The following is a 12,574-nucleotide window of genomic DNA, read 5'->3' on the forward strand; positions in this document are numbered from 1 at the left end:
ATCTGTTATCCAACACTATTTACCCTGCAGGTGTGTGGGGAGTGTGGCTGTGTGTTGGGGCATAAGGTATGTTGGGGGGGTTGTGTGGCATTTGTGGGGTGTGGGTGTGTGGCTATGGAACACACTGTCCTAGCCTGTAATAAATACAGGCAGCACTGGGGGTGGGGGCGGGTTGTATGTGTCTGTGTGTGGTTTGTGGAGAAGGGTGGGAGGGGTGTAGGGACCCCACACACTTCCCCCTTGGTGCAGCAGCAGGTGGGGGTGCTGGGGCTGGGCCCTAGGCACCCTCACCCCACAGCCCACCACCCTAGGAGGGCACATGTGTACACAGTTTGTATGAGGAAGAAGTTGTTTTATTGGTGGTAGGTGGGGTGGGTGATGAAGGGGTGTTGGGGATGGAGTGGGGTCTGTTTCTGTGAAGGAAATAAATTGCTTCTCAGAGAACTGTCTGCAGTGAGTGTGGTGCTGGGGGTGGGCAGTTGGACAGGGGTCCATGGATGGCTATCCAGGCAGGCTACAGCAAGGAATGCAGGAGGAGATGGTTGGCCAGAGCCTCTTGCACCCAGTACCCTGGCCTCCACTGGTGAGTGTGTGGCTCGCCCAAAGCCTCAGTGCAGGGGCTTGCCACTGTCACTGCTGCCACAGCTTGTGCTCCTGTAGCCAGGCATCTTCTGCCAACGGTGCCTCCTCTGCCCACGCCTCATTAAATGGTTCCCCCTGGGCCTCACAGATGTTATGCGGCATACAGGCTCCTACAAAGTCCTGGGGGATGTTGGCCTCAGTGAACTCCAAGGTGGGAACCCACCACCACACCCAGCAGGAAGTCCAGCACCCTCAACACAATGTGCCTGCTCTGCACTAGGGCTGGCAGGATGGAGTTCTAAAAGATGCAGGTGTCATATGCACTGCCCACCCAGCTGGTGCTCACATTCATGAAGGCACCACAGTGGTCAACAATGGCCTGGAGCACAATGGAGTGGAAGCCCCACCACCTGAAGTAGGGATGATCACCACAGGGTAGGCATATGATGGGTATGTGAGTCCTCTGCAGGGCCCCAATGTACTGGGGGAATCCACCACCACCAAGGGGGTCGTGCACACAGAGCAAGTTGTGCCCCAGCATGTTCTGGAGGGCACACCTCCAGGATGGCCTCCCTGGCAGTGGCTTTGCCCATGCCGAAGAGGTGGCCAATGTAGCAGAGTCTGGGAGATGTGGCCAGCTTGAGCAGGGCAATGGCCAGCCAGGAGTCTGCAGGGAGGGGCTGCCACATGGTTGTGTTCTGCCACTCCAGGAGATCCAGAAAAGTGGCCTGAGTCATCCAGAATGCCTCCAGCTCTGGTTCTCATGGAGGACTTCAATCATCCTGACATTTGCTAGGAGGGCAATACAGCAGTGCACAGACAATCCAGGAAGTTTTTGGAGAGCACTGGAGGCAACTTCCTGGTGCAAGTGTTGGAAAGACCAAGTAGAGGCCATGCTCTTCTTGACCTACTGCTCACAACCAAGGAAGAATTGGTGGGGAATGTAATAGTGGATGGCAAGTTAGGAGACAGTGACCATGAGATGATTTGAGTTCAGGATCCTGACAAAAGGAAGAAAAGAGAGCAGCAGAGTAAGGACCCTGGACTTCAGAAAAGCAAACTTTGACTCCCTCAGGGAACTGATGGAGAGGATCCCCTGGGATGCCAGACTGGGCACATCTACATACACATTTGATCCAGGATCAGTTTACCTACAAATAAACTACTTGAGAGTAAACACTCCTGGGCAGGCATCTACACATGCAAGGAAGGGGGAGCAGATTGGCTGGTAATGGGGCCCTGCATGCTTCCTGGGGCCCTGCAATGGGAGGGGATGGGGAACAAGCTGGGGAGCTTGTGCCCCACTCAGTTCTGCCAGCACAAAGTTCTGCTTGTGCCCCTCACTCCCCAATCACAACGGCAGAGGTAGGGCCGGGAGATAAGGATCTCCCAGTCCCCACTCCCCAGTCACAATCTTGGAGCAAGGGTCCAGGCTCCAGTAGCAGGGCCCACCCTGGTAGCAGGCAGCTCCCGGGGGCAGGGAGCAATCTCCTGCCACCTGGTGGAAGGCTGACTGGGAACAGATTTGCTCCCAGTCAGGTGGCTACATGAGTGCTACTGTGCCATTACTAATTGAGAATAAACTTGCTACTTGCATTTGCAGGTGGGAAATTTACTCTTAGTTAGCAAAGTTTACTGTGCAGTAAGCATGTGCATGTGTAGAAGCACATGTTTACTGCACAGTAAACTATGCTAGTGCACAGTTGACTGTCTCATGTAGATGCACCCACTGAGGGGTGGGGGGGAAGGAGTCCAGGGAGCTGGCTGTGTTTTAAAGAAACTTGACTGAGGGCACGGAAACAAGCCACACCAGCGTACACAAAGAATAGCAAATATGGCAAGCAACCAGCTTGGTTTAGCAGGGAACTCTTCAGTGAGCCTAAACACAAAAAAGGAACCTTACTAGATGTGGAAGCTTGGACAAACAATTTGGGAGGAGTATAAGAGCGTTGCTTGGGTATGCAAGGATGAAGTCAAGAAGGCCTAAGCACAACTGGAGTTGCAGCTAGGAAAGGAAATGAAGGGTAACAAAGAAGGGTTTTTTACAAGTATGTCAGCAATGAGAGGAAGGTCAGGGAAAGTGTGGGTCCCTTACCGAATAGAGGAGGCAACTTTGTGACAGAAGATGAGGAAAAAGCTGAAGTACTCAATACCATGATTACCTGGATCTTCACAGGCAAGGTCAGCTCCCAGACTACTGCACCTGGCAGCCCAGTTTGGGGAGGAGGTGAGCAGCCCTCAGTGGTGAAAGAACAGGTTAGGGACTACTTAGAAAAGCTGGATGTGTACGAGTCCATGGGGCCAGATGCAATGCATCTGGGAGTGCTGTGAAGTCAACAGCTGATGTGACTGCAAAGTTGCTGGCCATTATTTATGAAACCTCATGGCAATCAGGGGAGGTCCTAGATGATTGGAAAAGGGCAAATATAGTGCCCATCTTTTAAGAAAGGGAAGAAGAAGGATCCAGGGAACTACATACCAGTCAGCCTCACCTCAGGCCCTGGAAAAATCATGGAGCAGATCCTCAAAAAATCCATTTCTAAGCACTGGAGGAAAAGAAGGTAACTAGGAACAGTCAGCATGGATTCACCAAGGGCAAGTCATGCCTGACCAACCTGATTGCCTTCTACGATGAGATGACTGGCTCTGTAGATATGGGGAAAGCAGTCAACATGATGCACCTTGATTTTAGCAAGGCTTTTGATACTATCTCCCAAACCATTCTTGCAAGCAAGCTGAGGAAGTATGGGTTGAATGAATGAACTTTAAGGTGGATAGAAAGCTGGCTGGATTGTTGGGCTCAACGGATAGACATTGAGCCATTGATTACCATCTGGCAGCTGATATCGAGTGGAGTGCCCCAGGGGTCAGTCCTGGGGCTGGTTTTGTTCAATGTCTTCATTAATGAGCTAGAAGGTGGGATGGAGTACACCCTCAGCAAGTTCAGGGATGACACCAAGCTGAGGGGCATGAACGGTGCGTGTCTCCAGCCGCTGGGGGGGGCGCACAGCTGCACTGGCGTCAGCAGGAACCTGGTGGCAGTCAACATGGAGCTTCTGCAAGTGCCACTGACACTATCAGCAGTGCCTTTTTGCAGGAGTTGCACTGCCATGCTCAAGGGGTGCAATTGCACCCCCTACACATTGCCCCTGCTGGAGGGTATAGTAGATACACCAGAGGGTAGCATTAGGATTTGGGGTGACCTAGACAAATTGGAGAAACGAACCAAAAGAAATCTCATGAGGTCCAACGAAATCCTGCACTTAAGACGGAGGAATCCTATGCATAGCTACAGCCTGGTGACTGACTGGCTAAGCAGCAGCTCTGCAGAAAAGGACCTGAGGGTTACAGTGGACAATAAGCTGAATATGAGCCAGTAGTGCGCCCTCGCTGCATTAGTAGAAGCATTGCCAGAAGATCGAGGGAAGTAATTGTTCTGTTCTGTACTGGCGAGGCCACATCTGGAGTAGTGTGTTCACTTTTGGGCCTCCCACTATTGAAAGGACATGGACAAGATGGAGAGAGTCCAGCAGAGGGCAAAAAAAATGGGGGCATGTGACTTATGAGGAGAGAATGAGGGAACTTTGTTTATTTAGTGTGCAGAAGAGAAGACTGAGAGGGGATTTAATAGTAGCCTTTAACTACATGAAGGGGGGTTTCAAAGGAGACAGGGCTGGACTGTTTCTAGTTGTGGCAGATAAGACAACAAGGAGCAATGGGCTCAAGTTCCTGCAAGGGAGGCTTAGGTTGGATATTAGGAAAATTTTTCTCACTAGGAGAATGGTATAGCACTGGAACAGGCTACCTAGAGATGTGGTGGAATCTCCTTCCTTGGAGGTTTTTAAGACCCAGCTAGACAAAGCCCTGGCTGGGATGATGTAGGTGGAGCTGGTCCTGCTTGGAGCAGGGGTTGGACTAGATGTGACTTCCTGAGGTCCCTTCCAGCCCTCATTTTCTATGAACACAAAGTCACATCCATGTATCTTAATAACATTACAACTACACAGATTACCGCTACTGGCTGTGGTTTCATTATAGTATAGTAATAACAAAAAATGGGGAATGAATGTTGCCCAACGTGTACCACAAAAAATTATCATGCTCCTGTGGTGATACCAGTACAAAATAACATGTCTAAATTCAAACATGCATTTGTGGGATCTACAGCCCAGTTTTCATCAAGGAATTTCAGTCCTTGTTTTATGATGCATCTTTTTAGACTGATTGTTTTTAACCTTTTTGACATGTTGGCTATTTAGTGAGGGGTATGCATCCACCTAAACCATCCAGTTTCTAAGATCTGTGTAAAAACAAAACAACGGGGTTGTATGGTGTGAGTCGGTGTTTCCAAAAAGCCCTGCCTCCCAAGATGGAGGGATCCCCCTTATAACCTTTCTGACTTCTTCACCAGGTTGCAACCAAATCAAGTATTTTCTGAGCCCCACTGATGCTGACCAGTCAGTTTTGAAAAATGTCACCACTGCCATGTGGAGTGACCATTGGCTTAAGACCAGCCTCCCAGGTCAGTGGCGGGACGTTTAACAAAGGGACCTGGACAAAGGAGGAGGAGTGGGTTACCTCTCCCTCTGTAATCTTTACATGTAGTCACTCTGTGGTATACTAAAGTGTGGGGGGAGGGGCAGGTTTGGGCTGCAGCCCTACAGCAGGTGAGACAGGCAGGGAGGTTGATTCCTCCACACATGGCTCTGCATTTTGAGCACCCTCATGCCCCAGCTAGCCCCTCCACCGCCCAACACTGCTACCTGAAGCCTGGAGCTGACCCTCTGTGCCTTGTGCCCCAGGCCCTGGTGTAAACTGCTCCACCCCAGCTCAAATTGCTGTTATCCCGGGAACACATGTAGACGCTGTGCCCAGGAGTACTTTACTCCTGCTCAAACTGCCCCGGAGTTTATTGCTTCGTATTAATTGCATGTGTAGATGCACCCAGTAGAACTAGCTTTGGTAGCTTTACTACTTTGACAGGGCTAGCCCACACAGAGCACACGGCATGTGCCTTTTCTTGATAGGCCTCTTGATAGGCCTGGTACATTACTTGATCTTCAGTTTCTTATTTTAGAAGCCCAAAGCATTTATCATTTTGGTCTTGGTTCACCTCAAGGGCCACTGCCACTTGTCCATGGGTGTCGGAGACTGCCTTTAACATTTGTTATAGCTATTTATTAGTTAAAACTCAGGGGCTGCCTCCCCCCACACCTCTACTCTGGGTGTTGCATCTGCATGGGACAGCTAGAGTCTCCCCTTCCGACAACAGTGTGAGTATCCTGATTCAGAGGCTGTATCCTTCACTCCCATGCTGAATAGCTAACTGATGCCCCTTTCCTCCAAGAATTTATCCATCTCACTAAACTATCAGCTTTCACAACATCTGGTGGCAATGAGTTCCACACTTTAATTACATGCTGTGTGAAAAAGAATCTCCTGTTATTACTTTTAAATTTACTACCTACTAGTTTAATTTGGTGACCCCTAGTTCTTGTGTTGTGTGAGCAACTAAATAATAAATCCCTGTTGATTTCCTCTTCACCATTTAGTATTTTGTAAACCCTTTCATTTCCCACCTTTAGCATCTCTTTTCTAAACTGAACAGGCCTAGCCTCTGTAGTCTCTCCTCATATGGAAGGCCCTCCAGACCACTTATCAGCCTTGTTGCCCTTCTTGGGACCTCCTCTAGTTCTTCTGTCTCATTTTCTGAGGTGTGGGGACCAGAACTGGGCACAGTATTCAAGGTGTGGATGCACCATGAATTTATAAAGGGGCATGGTGATAACTTTCTGTTTTGTTTACAGTTTCCTTCTTAATGATCCCTAGCACTTTGTTGGCCTTTCTGACGGTCGCTGAGCACTGAGCTGATGTTTTAACAAACTGACCACAATGACTCCTAGATTTCTTTCCTGTGTGGTATGAGCTAATATATAGCCCATCATAGTGTAGGTATAATTTGGATTGTTTTTGCCCATGTGCACCACTTTACCTTTTATCTATGTTGAATTGCATTTGCCATTTAGTTGCCCATTTACTCAATAGTGCCAGATCCTTCTGTAGTTCCTCACAGTCCACCTTGGTCTTTACCACTTTAAATAGTTTTGTGTCATCTGCAAATTTTTGGCCACCTCACTATTCACCTGTTTTTTCCAGGTCATTTAGAAATGCGTTAACTAGCACCAGACCCGACACAGATCCTTGGGAGACCCTGCTGTTAACTTCTTTCCATCCTGAGAACTGACAATTTATGCTCGCTCTCCACTTTCTGCAGTGAATGCCATCAGGTCTTCTCATAGAATCATAGAAGTCGGGTCGGAAGGGACCTTGTAGATCTTCAAGTCCGACCCCCTGCCTGGGCAGGAGAAAAACTGGTCTCAAATGACTCTAGCCAGGTAGGCATCAAGCCTCTTCATAAAGATCCCCAGGATAGGAGCCAGCACCACTTCCCTTGGAAGTTCGTTCCAGATCCTAGCCGTCCTGACAGTGAAGTAGTTCTTACGGATGTCTAATCTAAACCTCCTCTCCAACAACTTGTGACTGTTATTCCTTGTTATGCTAGAGGGTGCTAGGGGAAACAAGTTCTCTCCCAAACCCTTCTGGTCCCCCCTAGTGAGTTTATAGACGGTCACCAGGTCCCCCCTCAGCCTTGGCTTTTGAAGCCTGAACAGGTTCAGGTCCCGCAGTCTCTCATTGTAGGGTCTGCCCTGTTGTCCCCAGATCATGCGGGTGGCCCTTCTCTGGACCTTCTAAATGTCCACATCCCTCCTGAAGTGGGGCGCACAGAACTGGACACAGTACTCCAGCTGTGGCCTGACCAGTGTCGCATAGAGGGGAAGGATCACCTCCTTGGCCTTACTTGAGATGCACCTGTGGATGCACAAGGTCCGGTTAGCCCTGCCAACCGTGACCTTGCATTGTTGACCCATGTTCATCTTGGAGTCAGCAATGACTCCGAGATCCCTTTCTGCCTCCGTGCTCTCAAGAAGAGAGTTTCCCATCTTATAAGTGTTCTGCTGGTTACTACTGGCCAAGTGCAACACCCCTGCACTTGAAGCACATCCTGTTTTTGCTAGCCCACCCTTGCAACCTATCCAGGTCTTGCAGTCTTTCCCTCCCTACCAGCATGTTTACCTCACCCCAAATTTTGGTATCATCACCAAATTTAAACAGGTTGCTTTTCACCCCATCATCCAAATCGCTGATAAAGAAATTGAACAGCGTAGGCCCAAGGACCGAGCCCTGGGGGACTCCACTGACCACTTCTCTCCAGGTCAAATGCGACCCGTCCACCAACACTCTCTGAGTATGACCCTTCAGCCAATCTGCAATCCATCTGACTGTGTAGGCATCAATGCCACAGTTGCCTAGTTTTTTAATGAGGATGGGGTGAGAGATCGTGTCAAAGGTCTTACTGAAGTCCAGAAAGACTACATCCATGGTGACACCTGCACACAATGCTTTTGTGACCTGATCATAAAAGGCAATCAGGTTGGTCTAACATGACCTGCCCCTAAGGAAACCATGCTGGTTGCCCTTGAGCACCATCCCTGAAGCCGGCCCATTGCAGACATGCTCCTTGATGATCTTGTCAAAGAGTTTCTCTAGGATTGAGGTAAGACTGATGGGCTGTAGTTGCCTAGGTCCGCCCTCCTTCCTTTTTTAAAGGTGGAGACCACATTAGCTATCTTCCAATCATCTGGCACCTGGCCCGAGCACCACGAGCACTCGTAAAGCCGTGCCAAAGGCCCTGCAATAACCCCTGCTAGCTCCCTCAACACCCTGGGGTGGAGAGCATCTGGACCCACTGATTTGAACACATCTGGCCCCTGCAGAAGCTCTCAGGTCCTCCCCAACCTGAGATCTGGAAGCATTCCTCTCGAGCCCGTCTTGCATCACAGTGAGAGTCCCAGTTCCTGCTCAAGAAAACAGAGGTGAAGAATTGGTTAAAGAGGTCTGCTTTCTCCTCTGGCGCAACCACCAGATTGCCCAGAGAATCTTGCAGGGGCCCCACATTACCCAGTGCTTTCTTCATCCTCCCTATGTATTTGAACAAGGACTTTTTACTATCTTTGATTTTGGACGCTAGTCCTAGCTCTGTCTGCCTTAGCTTTCCTGACAGCCCCCCCTACAGGCCCGAGCAGAGGAGGTATACTCCTCTATGGAGATAGCACCCCCCCCTTCCACTGGGTGTATGCTGCCTTTTTGGCAATCAGGTATTCCCGGACACCCTTGGTGAGCCAGGGGGGGCTTTCGGGCATTCCTGCTCCCCTTGCTTCTTGTTGGGGTGGTTACCCCTTGGGCCCTGAGTATCAATCTCCTTAAGGAACAACCACTCATCTTGGGCACTGAGTTCCCCTGCCTCTCCCACTAATCTCAACTCGTTGAAGTTGACCCTCTTAAAGTCTAGAGCTACCACCTTTTTGCAGGCCCTTGACACCCTGCGCTGGATGGTGAATTCCAGCAAGCGATGATCGCTGTCACCCAGGTGATCAAGAACCTGGAGGCCCCTTACCAGGTCATCACCCGTGGCCAGGACTAGGTCCAACAGGGTGTTTCCTCTGGTGGGACCGTGCACCTCCTGGATTAAGTGGAGGTTCTGTATCTCGGCCAGGAACCTCCGGGAATGGTCCGACCTGGCTGACTGTTCCTCCCAGCAGATGTCCAGGTAATTTAAATCGCCCATGACAACTACAACCCTTGCCTTCATAGTTTCATAGTTTCTAGGGTCGGAAAAGACCTGAGCAGATCATCAAGTCTGACCCCGTGCCATGACAGGAAAGAGTACTGGGATCAAACGACCCCAGCAAGGTGTACATCTAGCTGCAAGATGTACATCTAGCCTTAAATGCCTCTGCAAGCTGGCCTGAAAATTCCCAGTCTAGCTCCTCCCCTTGGTTTGGGGGTCTGTAGTAGACCCCCACTGTTAGATCCCTCTCCCCACAGCCCCCTTGTATCTTGACCCAGAGCACTTCAGCTTGCCCCTCCTCTGACCCCATTCTGCTGACAAAGAATGTGTATTGCTCCTTGACATAAAGCACCACACCCCCACCTTTCCTTCCTTCTATATCCCGCCTGTAAAGCCTATAGCCCCTAATGCTGACTGCCTAGTCGTGGGATGAATCCCACCACATTTCTGTAAGCCCTATTATGTCTTGGTCTGAACTGGCTATTCTGAGGGTGAGTTCCTCCTGTTTATTCCCCATACTATGAACATTGCTATATAGTCATTTAAGGCCTTGCCTAGCTGCACGTGCCACCCCCTGATTTGGGAGACTGTCTGGACCCCTGTTTCTTACCTGGACACTCCTTGCATTTGTCACTTGTCTTGCTCGGGTGGTGTCTCCTCATCTTCCTGTGGCCCCCTGCCCCGGCGAGGCTAGTTTAAAGCTCGCTGTACGAGATCAGCCAACCTGGAAGAGAAGACACGCTTGCCTTTAGGAGAGAAGTGAAACCCATCCCACCCCAGCAAGTCCCCTGCCCAAAAGCATGGATCATTATCTAGGAACCCAAAGCCTGCCTGGAGGCACCAGCTGCATAAGCGCCGGTTAACCTCAACAATGCAGGCCCTGTGTCACGGTCTCCACCTACCCACTGGAAGAGAGGAGAATACCACCTGTGCCCCTGTTGCCTTAAGCTTGTCCCCCAGAGCCTTGAAATCCTTCATAATGCAGTCAGGGTTGCCCCTGGCCACACCATTCATCCCCATGTGGATGACAACCATGGGGTACTGGTCTGCAGGTTGGATGTAGGCCAGGATCCTCTCCATGATGTCTCTAACCCGAGCCCCAGGCATGAAGCAGACCTCTCGTGTCATGGGGTCAGGCCAGCAGATGGGACCTTCCAGTCCTCATAGGATGGAGTCTCTGATGGATTCTTGGTGATCTGCTACTGTTTATTTTATTGATTTCCTCTACAACCCCATCTGCTGAAACCTCATTTCCGGTCAGCTCCACTGACTTGTCCCTAAACAAGTATGGATCTGCCGAGGGAATTTCCCTAACTTCTTCCACAATAAAGACATGCAAAAAATGCATTTAGTTTCTCAGAATGGTCCCATCATCCTTTAATGCCCCTTTTACATCCTGATCATCCAAAGGCCCAACCAACTCACTGGCGGGTTTTCAGCTTCTAACTTCTAAATAAAGAATTTTTTATTGTTATCTTTTATGTCTCTAGCAAGTTTCTCCTCAACTTCTTTCTTAGCTTATTACAGTTTTACATTTGATTTGCCAGAATTTATGCTCTTTTTTTTATTTCCCTCAATAGGATTTGACTTCCACTTTTTAAAAGGAACCTTTTTTCTGCTTATTGCCTCTGCAGCTTTGCTACTAAACCACGCTGCCTTTCTTTTGGTGTGCTCTCTATTTTTTTGATTTGCAGTATGAGTTTGCTTTTTGCCTCCAATATGGTGTTCTTAAGCCTTCCCCATGCTGCTTGCAAGTTCTATACACCCTTAGGGGCCCCTTTTACTTACTGTCTAACTAGCTTTCCTGATACATGCCAAAGAACTTGACCCATAAAGAAAACCTCACAGGAGCAAGAGCTAGCTTTGTTATAATGAACTTTGCCTAAATTCTCCCATGCTCTCCAGTGCAGAGATTTTATAGCAATCGTTTTACCCATCCAGAAGGAGCAAGATGATGATATAGAAAAAATGCCCTCTTTTTAATCGATGAACAGCTGCTGCCCCCTGACTCAAAACACAAGCCCTTACAGAAGGAAGAAAGTGCTAGATCAAGGACAAGCAAAGCTTGGCCCATGGGCCGGATTGGGCCTGCAGTGGACTCCATTTCCCAGCAAACCCTGCCTGCATTGCTGCTGCCGGTTTCCATGGAGACCCCAGCAGCAACAGGGCTGTGACAGCTAGGGCTAGGGTTTCCCTGGAGACCAGCCCCAGCAGTACTGGCAAGACACAGGGATCAGGCCTCCAGTGGGCTCCATTCCCAGCAACCCCTGCTCACATTGCTGCAGCTGGTTTCCATGGAGACACCAGCAGTGATGGAGCTGTGACAGTGCATGGACAGGGTTTTCATGGAGACCAGGTGCAGCAGCACTGGCAGGGCATGTGGCTGGGTAGGGAACTGCTCCAGGGCCAAGGCTACCAGCTGTTTTGAGTCTGGGACCCCACTGCTGGGATCTCCATGAAAACCGGCTGCAGCAACACTGGCAAGGGCTGGTGGGAAATGCAGTCCAGCCACCAGCCAGATCCACTATTTTGCCAACCTGTGCCGGATGCCGTGCATGCTCCAACAGGGAACTTGCTTTTGCTGTCTTGAAAAGTTTCAGTAAGATGAACCAATACATCTCCTCTTGTTTTTTTGCTTTCCTTCATCTCTGCAGCATCTCTTTGGGTCTTAATCTCATCTGATTGTCTTGTAGCATAAAGCCCTGTGCCTGTGCCAAATCCTTTAGGAGCCTATTCCAGCAATCCTCAGTGCAAGGAGGGGGCTGTAAACTGACAGAAAACACCTTGTATTATCTAGCTATAAAACACCTAATTCTTTATTTGTAAGAAACTCATAATAAACAGCAGCAGCAGCAAGTAAAATGAGCTTCCATTCTGCAAATCCATTTTGTGGTGCAGGGGAAAAACCTGGGTTCAGTTCAATTGGTTACAGATAAAAAAAATGTTCTTGTGTAAATAGAATCATAGAACCATAGAAAGTGAAGGTTGAAAGGGACCTCAGGAGGTCATCTAATCCAACTCCTTGCTCCAGGGGGACCATCCCCAACTAAATCATCCCAGCCAAGGTTTGTCTATCTGGGTCTTAAAAACTTCTAAGGATGGATGTTTGACATTTTCATCAAAACCTGAAAAACAGAAGGTTTGTTTTGTTAACAAAACAGCCTGAACATTGATGATATTTAATTAAAAACAATAGTGTTGAGGTTGTGGGGGGTGTGGTATGAAATAGAAATTGTTTCCTCACTAGCTCTAAGGTGCTATGCTATCTGTTTCTCAGGCAATATATGCAATTGCACCATACAA

This window comes from Crocodylus siamensis, chromosome 1 (assembly GCF_052110815.1).
Source record: "Crocodylus siamensis isolate JL-2025a chromosome 1, ASM5211081v1, whole genome shotgun sequence".
In the NCBI taxonomy this organism is placed as follows: domain Eukaryota; kingdom Metazoa; phylum Chordata; order Crocodylia; family Crocodylidae; genus Crocodylus; species Crocodylus siamensis.